Raw genomic sequence first — 10,124 nt, forward strand, 5'->3', positions numbered from 1 at the left:
AATAATAATAATAATAATAATAATAATAATTATTATTATTATTATTATTATAGGTGCTACCAATTCACAGTATGTTTCCAACCTTTTATCTTTGTTTTTTTTTTATTGAAGCAACTGCACCGCCTCCTTTCTCATGTTCAAACACATATCATAATTAATATGAAGTCCATAAAAGCAATTCAAAGTCCTCCCATTTTGACATTATACTTTGGCCTTTTCCAGATTTAAGAACATTAAAGCAATGTCATCCACAGATTCAATATCTATTGTGTATTCTCTATCTGTATTCCTTTATCCCTCTAGTATCTCTTATAATGTCCCTGAAAATGCAGTGGAGATAATAGGCAGCCCTGTTTTGTTTCCCACCTCAGGTGTTAAGTCCAGATCATTTGTCTACACCACCATCATACTATCCTTGTACAGTTGTTTAAGTAGAGGTTTAAACATATTATCCATCTGCATACTTTTACATAACTCTAGCAGGAAATTCCATTCTACACTATCAAAAGCTTTGGCAGAGTCAAGAGATATAATTGCTAATGGCTTCCTTGTTTCATTGCTAATATAAATGGTATTTATCTGTATAGAATCTGCAGTGTGTCTCCTTAAGGTCCATTCTCTCCAAGTTTATGGTTCTTTGTCTTTAAAGCACACTTGGACTGAACAGCCCTTCAGAGTCCAGATTGCTCTCTGACATGCTTGTAAACAGAGAAGTAAATATGGTGGCCATGACTGGAACCTTGGCAGCAGGCATTTCACTACATGGAGCACCCAAAATAAATGCTTAAAAATGGAAAATGGAATCATCTGGTAAAATAGGAGAGGGAGAAGGAAAATGGAGTCATTAGAGCGATGGGGGGAGGGGTGGGCCACCCAAGGGCAGTGAGGGAATAGGAGCGGTTGGTGACCTGCTCAGGGGGGTGGAGCACTGGGGAAGGAAAGAAGGAATGGCAGAACACAGTGGGAGAAACTGGTGTAGCAGGGAGTTGATTAGGTAAAAGTGGCCTCAAATGCGCATTGCCATTGCCCATACTGCTGCTTTGAAAATCAAGCAAATGTCCTTGGGAAAGGAGCACTAACCATTTTCTCTTATGCCATTTCCCCAGTGTAGATTGCAAAGAAAAACATAACAATACCGTATAGGACATATGTTTTCCACTGTGTAGCTATCAGCCGTTCCAGTAGGGGGACAGGAGTGATTTATTTTGATGAAATGGTGTGGAAGCTGGTTATTCTTCTCTGAATGCTGCTTCTTCAAACTCTATAGTAACCAGTTGGGACGGCTAATTAATGAAAAACCTTTACCCCTTCAGCAGCTTGAAGATGATCTCCCACATCATACCTACTTTTGCCCCAGGTTTAGACTAAGCCATGGAACTGCATGCACTCCATCCAAGGCGCTTTGACAATGAGTTTATCTAGATGGATTTGATGGAAGCTTGGAGGGTAGGGAGTGTTTCCCAATCCTGTATGTGTTCAGGAAGGGCCAAGAAATATCTTGCCTCAGCTTGGAGCTAAGCGACTGTCAAATTGTTACACTGAGTTAACAGAACTTTAAAAATAAAAATTCATCGCTCATCCAGTCATTTATTCTTTAGGTCAAACATAAAGTGAGAAGCAATGGGCTGTTATTTTAGTTGACCTGCTTATCAAGCTGATAAATTAGGCTACTCTTTGGAGCTAATTATTTTTTCTGTGCAATCAAGTTCTTATTGATAATGGACATGCTAATGAAACTTGCCTTACAATGACAGGTTAAAGAAATATACCGTACTTGAGAAATCTTCTCTTAATTGCTGTAACAGACATGTTGATGGAAAAGACACTATGCCAATTATTATTATTTTTTTCCAAATTATTACAAATCAAACCAAAGTACGGTAATTCAATTTAATACAGTTTCCAAAACAGGTTTCCTGCTCCTGTTACAAGGTATGTCCAGGATATGCTCCCACTGCTGCATCAGTTCTCACTTAATCTCTAGTTGACATCACTTGACAGTTTCCATTGATAGAAATACGTTTCTTACTAATGCATCGGAAGCATGCAAGGTTCACAAGCACCCACACATTGGCGGCCAGCCATGTGATTAGTAGCCTGATTCATGATCTAGTTAAATCATTATCCTTGGATTTAAATATTTATATCTGTTTGAAATACTTCAGTGTTTATATGACTGGGTAATAAATTGAGCTGTAGGTATGAATGTTCCTCTAAATCTTTTGGCTATTTAAAATTAAAGTAGAAGAGAGCAAAAGGCACAAACTTTCTAACTGCCATTTTTTGTGAAGTCCTAATGGTAAAAGGGACCCCATGAATTTTCTCCCATCAGAGGGGAGAAGGGAGGTGTGGCAGGAGTTATTACCACATGTGCAGAATTCAAGAGGTACCAAGAAAAATATACTTTCTTGCCACAATATGTCACTGAGGATTATTCTTTTGTGAAACTAGCGTTCAAGTACGTTGTCTGTGAGTGTGCTTTGGGGGCATGACCAGAAGAAGAAAGGACTAAGAAGGGGGAAATTGCAGCTTCCATCCCAGCCCCTCAGCTGGAGCTGCTCCTGTTGTGCTGGTCAAGATGGGTTTTATCCATCCGCCTGTCAGGTAACTTGAATGTGTAACTGCTTGTTTGCTTGCTTGCTAGAGTGTTTGCCCATATTACTTCAGTTTGACAGTTTTCATTACTTGCAGCTGGTGTGGGGAAGTTTTTCTACACGTGGACCAGTGTCCCAACTTCAGTTGGCTGATATAAGAGCAGGCCAGTGGTGGTACAGCAGGGTTAAACCAAAAGTGGGCAGACACCAACAGGACTTACCCCCTTGGACTGCTACCTGTGTGGCTTAACCATTGAGCAAAATAAGCATGTGCTTAGGGCATCAAGGGAAGGGGGCGCCACAGAAATTTCCCATTGCCGGATTTACCATGGACCCTGTGGTGCAGCTGAAACAGGTTCCACAAAAAAAGGCTCCCACAATATGTGCGTCATGAGTTCAGTGCAACAAAAAATGTAAAAACAAGATTCAGTCATGCTGAACTTTATACAAATAATTGTAGAAGACAATATTTTATGGTTTATTGTTGTTTATATTTTGAATTAAATATATATGGGGGCACCAAAATATTTTCTTAGGGCCTGTAAGGGTCTTAATCTGGCCCTGACTGCTACTTGGGTGAGGCATAAGGACACCCCCCCATCAGTTAGGAACTGAATTGTTGGCCATGTCCCGGAGAACAGATTTGTGACCCTGATCTGTAGGGGGAGCCTGGGTGGGGGAAAGTCTGGTTCTAACATATTCCCCCCTGAGTGGGAGGAAGACACAGCATAGTTATAGATATCATAGTCCTTAGACTATCATATTAGTCCTTAGCTGGACCATAAAGAAGGCTGATTGCTGAAGAATTGATGCTTTTGAATTATGGTGCTGGAGGAGACTCTTGAGAGTCCCATGGACTGCAAGAAGATCAAACCTCTCCATTCTGAAGGAAATCAGTCCTGAGTGCTCACTGGAAGGACAGATCCTGAAGCTGAGGCTCCAATTCTTTGGCCACCTCATGAGAAAAGAAGAGTCCCTGGAAAAGACCCTGATGCTGGGAAAGATGGAGGGCACAAGGAGAAGGGGACAACAGAGGACAAGATGGTGGGACAGTGTTCTTGAAGCTACCAGCATGAGTCTGACCAAACTGCGGGAGGCAGTGGAAGACAGGAGTGCCTGGCACGCTCTGGTCCATGGAGTCACAAAGAGTCGGACACGACTAAACAACAACAGCAGACTGTCATCTTATCCCTAACTTTTGTACTTCATGTAATTTTATTGTAGGATGGTGTCAATATGTGTTTGAATGATTCTATAGCATGGAGTTACCATGACTCTGTCTCTATTTTTACATCAGTTCCAGTGGTTATAGGCAAGAGAAGGTATAGCTTGGGTGTGGGAGCTGATTGTCATTTGGGATCAAATAGTAATCCCTGAACTGATCTCATTAATTCCCCTCACCCCCAGCCAGTTAACGTAACTGCATTTTAGAAGCTGCATGCATCTCAATTCAAAGAGGCGTTTGATGCCACACATAATTTTGTCCTCCTCAGAACAATTCCTGAGTGACCGCTGCCAGATAATGCATCCTTTGTGTTGTATGGGGAGAGTATTTGGACTAATTTGTTGTGTGAAAGCTGGAAAGGAGCTAGTACGCTCTGGCCAGTGAGCACTTTATAAATCACTGGCAATTCTACCTGGAGAACTCTGGAAGCATTAATCTGCAATTTAGTTTATTGCACAGAGAAAACCATAATTACACAGAAAATGGATGCTATCTGCAGAATAATCTCTTTCCAAATCAAACAATCAACGTGACTGATAAGGCATGCACAAAATGGCACTATAAAACTTCTGTAACAAAATATGGATATGAAAGGGATTTGCTACCATTTGACGAATGGCAGCAAAGAAGTTACCTGCTGACCTAGGTGAATTGCACGATTTTATGCAGGGAGAGTTTGATGCAGGCCTCTGAAGAGGCCCATCATTAGGTTGGAGAGACCCTGGTCAAAATCCCCTGTTGATGGGTCTTGGCAGATTTACCTGGTGACATTAGTGACCCAAATAGCACTGCCAGCACTGCCGTCTAGTCACTATTTAAACTTACCACACAGCCCCAGAACACTGCTATGTCAGGGGAACATTATGGGTTATTAAAATGGCTGGTGCCATTTTAAGGGCATTAGTGATGGGCACCGAATGACCCAGAAGCTGCCTGAGGATGCCAGATGCTGGCGCAGAGCCCCTCAATCTTTCCCCTAAATACTCTTTGCACATAAACACTGAAAGATACTGAACGCTGTTGGGCTTTTGAGCCAAACCTCTCATGCTTTTGTCAAAGGTCCACCAAATAGCTATCAGGTCTTGCTGCCGCTGAACAAAGGGCGGAGACAGAGCCTTCTTTTCCTGGCAGAATGCGCCAGAACATATGACACAGCATACACATACCATTTGAATAGCAATGCCCATAAACTTGACAAGGGCGCTCCCCTCAAATATTTTTTTGGGGGGGCAGAAGGGACCTCAGACCCTAGGAGTTGGCTCCTATGGCCTCTTGCTAGATGTTTTACATCTGAACCACCTGAAACGGGACTCTCATGGATTTGATAAAGCTGTGACTCTGTTTCTGCATTAGGCTCAAGATAATAATCTATAATCTGATAAAAGTCCTCTAAAATGGGCAGGAGCTTTGTTTTTGTTTTCGCTTGGGCAAGGCTTTGGAATTTCAACAAGACACGTATAGCATTTTATTGTTGCAATTTGTAAAGACTGTCAATATGTCTTAACAATGTGCCTATTCACAGCATTTTATAGCAAAGCTGGGCTGGTCATGGGAAAAGATCATAGGGCGGAATTTCTTAGATGTCAAAGATAAGAAGAGGATAAAGACATTGTTTTGTAATGGAAGAAATTATAATGTTTGCTTATTATAAAGTCCAACCGGTCAGCGTTTTACAAGAGGACACACCAACAGTGTCCCACATGCCTGTTCCACCCATCGTCCTCTGAATTCCAATCACTACCAATAATGTTCTGCTGCATAGGCTGCCCTGCATTCAGCTCAAGCAGGCTTAGGTTTAGGTCTACTGTATTTATCAATCACTTCCCACAAGGAACGGTCCCAAAGTGATATGCAAGTATAAAATGCAACACACACACACACATATTAAAAACATAGTCCAATCATTGGTGTCACCCAAAGGCCTGGGAGAACAAAAACATATTTGCCTGGCACCAGTAGCATAGCATGTGTTGCCAGTGCCTGGGGCCACGTGGATTTGGGGAACGTAGTACCCATGCGCATTCAACTGCCTGACAGCGTCCACATCACCCAGGAGATCGCAGCCACAGAGATAAGAAGAGTCATTCCGTTCTCTGGAGAGGTAACTTCCTGGTTCTCATGGAGAAGCTGTTTTCAATGGAGCCCAGTAACAGAAGCACACTGCTGTATTGAGGCAGCACCGGGTTTTGAAATTTTGTACCCATTAAAATTTTTGCACCTGTGGCAACCGCTCCTGTGTCCCCCCTCCCCCCCGCATCTGCATCAGCTTTGAACTTGTTTTTATTGTCAAATCACTTCAGGAAGTTTTATGGATAGTGATTCGTTAAATCAATAATAAATGTTGGCTGCGGGTGATGATAGCGGGAATCCAACATCATGTAAAGAATCACAGGACCATTCTAAGATGGTCATTGTAGGCAGCAACACACACACACACTTCATATTAGGAAATACAGTATCAATAAGCTAAACCTGAAGCAGAAGTCCCAACTGGGCTGGAGATACATCTTGTAGAATACTTATGATAATATTTAATTCAGCACTGCTCTAATCACCTTTTGATAGTTGCGTACTACTGCAAACTTTGTTGTAGTTTGGGTTTTTTTTTAAGTGTAGCTGATCCTTCTGATTCCACCTGGTGTTTTTTTTTTTGGGGGGGGGTATTTATTAAGTATATATGACAACGTAGTCACATAGGTAGCAAATCAAATCAAATCAAATCAAATTTTATTAAACGGTCACAGACCAGATTAACTCGTACAGCTAGTCAGCGAAACATAACACTGGAAAAAACAAAGGACAATTTCAATACAGATTAGGCCATAACAAACAACAATTTAAAATTGGACAGCATGAATAAAATTAAGGATTTGCCTTCGCCTGCATGTTGACATTGGAAAGCTCTTGTTTTCTGCGCCTGATAGCGGCTGCACAGAATTTAGCAACATTGATCGTGATTTCAGGAACCTTATCTTCTACCAAGGCTCTCATACATTCAAGTTCTGGTTCATTTTTAAGCTTTTGTAGAACTGGGGCAATAAAGGTCAGGCGTAGATCCTCGTAATAACTACAGTGCAGCAATACATGCAAACTTGTTTCCACTTCTGATGAGCCACATCAGCAAATCCCTCTGATTTTATTTGGGCTCGTCTATAAATAGGCAATACTTTTTTCTTTCTATTTCATTGTACTAGGCCAAGTTGTGATTTTTATACCCCATTTATAATTTTCTAATTGTATTCATTCACCTCTGCTTCCCCCCCCTCTTTTTTTTTTTTTACTTTTAACAAAAGCTCCTTGTGTTGACCTTTTTTGTTGTTACTACTTTTCTCTTTGTGGGCACAAATAAACCCTACTTATGTGGGCAAGAAACACTGGAGGGAAGAAATAAAGAAGAATGGGAAACCTAAGAGTGTGTCTCTATAACAGCAGAACTTCAGCATGGGATTATTGGAAACAATCATTTTCAGCCACCCACAAAGCACAGAGCAAAAGCTGTGATCAGGAGGCTGCTGAACGCCCCACGCATAAGATAGGTTGCTGGGAGATTACTGCAGGGACAAGTGGAGTCACATCGGAAAAGACATGTGACCCTGCTTAAGAACTGGAACAGCAAACAGATTATTGCCACTGAGACAGAATTGTTTTATTGGGATCATTTAATCAGGATGTAGGTAATTATGCTATATTTATGGGGGCAGGTATAACAAGGTTGGTCAATGAATGGAGCTATTTAGTTAAGCAACAAAACCACAGGACAACTCAGGTTGCTAAAACCAAGAACACAACGAACTCAGAACTGTACTGCCACACAACTCTTGTCATGAGGACTCACTAGGTCTATTCATTCCAACTCTTGCAGTGCAAGAGGGTTAAACCAAGTGGAACCAATGCGCCATCTGGTGGTGGGATGGCAACATATGTAAGTCACTACAGTACAGTGGTACCTTGGTTTATGAACAGTCTTGCCTACGAACGATTCGGTTTACGAACTCCGCAAAACCGGAAGTAATGTCCCGGTTTGAGAACTTTACCTCGGTCTAAGAATAGAAGCCGAGCGGTGGAAGGGCACCAGCAGTAGGAGGCCTCATTAGGGAAAGCGCACCTCAGTTTAAGAACGGTTTCGGTTTAAGAACAGACTTCCAGAACAGATTATGTTCGTAAACCGAGGTACCACTGTATGTAGAAGAGGGGACAGTGGATCAGAAGAGGACAGTGATTGCTTACCTCATTTCTTCCCTGCCGTTTGCCCCTTCAACTCCCCTGGTTGGCTAAGGGATATTATCTCCCTTCCCCTCTGGAAAGAAAAGCAGCCCCATTCTGTTCCCAGTTTCTTCCTCCCTCATTGCAGAGACCTGCCAGGGACAACATAACTCCCCATACCATGTAGCTTGGGCCTAAGGGGCGAGACACACTCCTTGTTTCGTGCCAGACCTGTGTACCACAATACACTCAAGTCCAATGTGCAATGCATGGTTTTGTCATGCAAGGAGTCTACACCAGGGGTCAGCAAACGTTTTCAGCAGGGGGCCGGTCCACTGTCCCCCAGTCCTTGTGGGGGGGCCGGACTATATTTTGAAAGAATAATAATGAACGAATTCCTATGCCCCACAAATAACCCAGAGATGCATTTTAAACAAAAGAGCGTATTATACACATGTAAAAACACGCTGATTCCTGGACTGTCTGCGGGCCAGAGTTAGAAGGCGACTGGGCCGGATCCAGCCGCCGGGCCGTAGTTTGCCTACCCATGGTCTACACAAAGTGTATACGTGTAGCTATGTTAGTCTTGAGTTGAAAAAAAGAAAAGAGTGTTCTGGCTTTGATAGCAGATTATAAAAGAACTTGTTGGGAGAACCCTGTTCTTTTTTCAGAGCTACAATTCCCAGAGCTCCCTATGAAGAAATTAAACCACTCACAATTGTAAACCAGAGAGGAAGAGGAGCATCCTAACAACTATTATCATCATCATCATCATCATCATCAACCCCCTTAACTTTTCTCAATTCTTTGTGGAAAGCCAGGGCTGCTTGAAGTGGTATAATAGCACTAAGTTCAGTGGGTCAGCAATTCACCCGGTTGCACTTCTCAAACCTGTCTCCCATGTGAGTTTTAATTCACCTCACTTTAGAAAACAGCTGGCTTGATCAGTCTCTTAAGAATGCTCTTTCTTCCTGCATTGGTAGCCTCTGCCGAGAGTCGTCAACTGATGCTGCATTTAAGGAAATGTGTTTGTGATATGAAAATCTGAGAAAAGGCTAAATGTTGATGAATTATCATGAAATATGTATCCTCCAAGGAGATACTTGCCTTGGATAGGTATGCACAAGCTGTAAACTTGAAAGTGAGTACGACACCAGTAATTTGGAAACACTTGTATCAAAAAAAGGTCCACCCATTGGGAATGCAAAATGCCACCATTCCTAGACAGCTGCATTGTTTTCGCAAGGAAGATTGAGGCATGAAAGGCAGTCTGGTGAAGCTGGACGGGTTGCACATCTGGAAATATTAGCAGAATTTTAGTAGCTTGAAATGAGCCAGCATAGAAGCATGAGGGAGGCTGCTACAACTGGTTTTAGAAACAAGGAATCTTGCAGTTAAACTTCCTCCCAATGATGCCACAATTTCAAAATGCTCCCCAAAAGAAATTTTCCTTCCTCCTTAGTTTAGTTTCTCATGCAGTAGCCAAATCTCTCTCACGCGGCTCCCCCCCCCGCCCCCCCCCGAGTTCCTTAACTTCAAGTGTTTGAATAGGGGAATTGGCTCTATACTTTCTATCCTATCCCACTCCCAACCTGACGGTTTCGGGTTGATGTTGATTGCAATTACCTGTTTTCCCCTCTTGACCATGCATTTCATGCTCGGGGAAAGTGGGGAACCCCAAGTCTTTACCCACCCAGCTTTCAGAAGCAGAAAAATATCCAAAATGCCCTCACTCTGTAGTTGTTTAATGAGCCAGCTTCACAACCCATGTTTTGAAGTTGGCATGTTCAGAAACAAATCACTGCTTGTTGTAAAGCAGAATTCCCTGGCTCATAAAGCTCTGGGATTTATAGAAAGCAAAACTGTACTTGGCCAGTGGAGCAGAGGAGACCTTGCAAGTCAACGCTTTGCTCAGGCTTATGAAGGGCTCATTCATGCAGCAATAAACCATGAATGGAAACCACTGGCTCCCCAGTCCTAGGCTAAACCATGGTTTCGCATTACTTGCAAGCACATGCAAACATGTGAGAAAGATGGAAGGGAGGTTTATACAGTCCTAGAAATCTCATTTTCGCCACTGAAATAAATGTGACCCCACAAAC

The sequence above is a fragment of the Podarcis gaigeae genome (assembly GCF_964106915.1).
Source record: "Podarcis gaigeae genome assembly, chromosome: 9".
NCBI lineage: Eukaryota > Metazoa > Chordata > Lepidosauria > Squamata > Lacertidae > Podarcis > Podarcis gaigeae.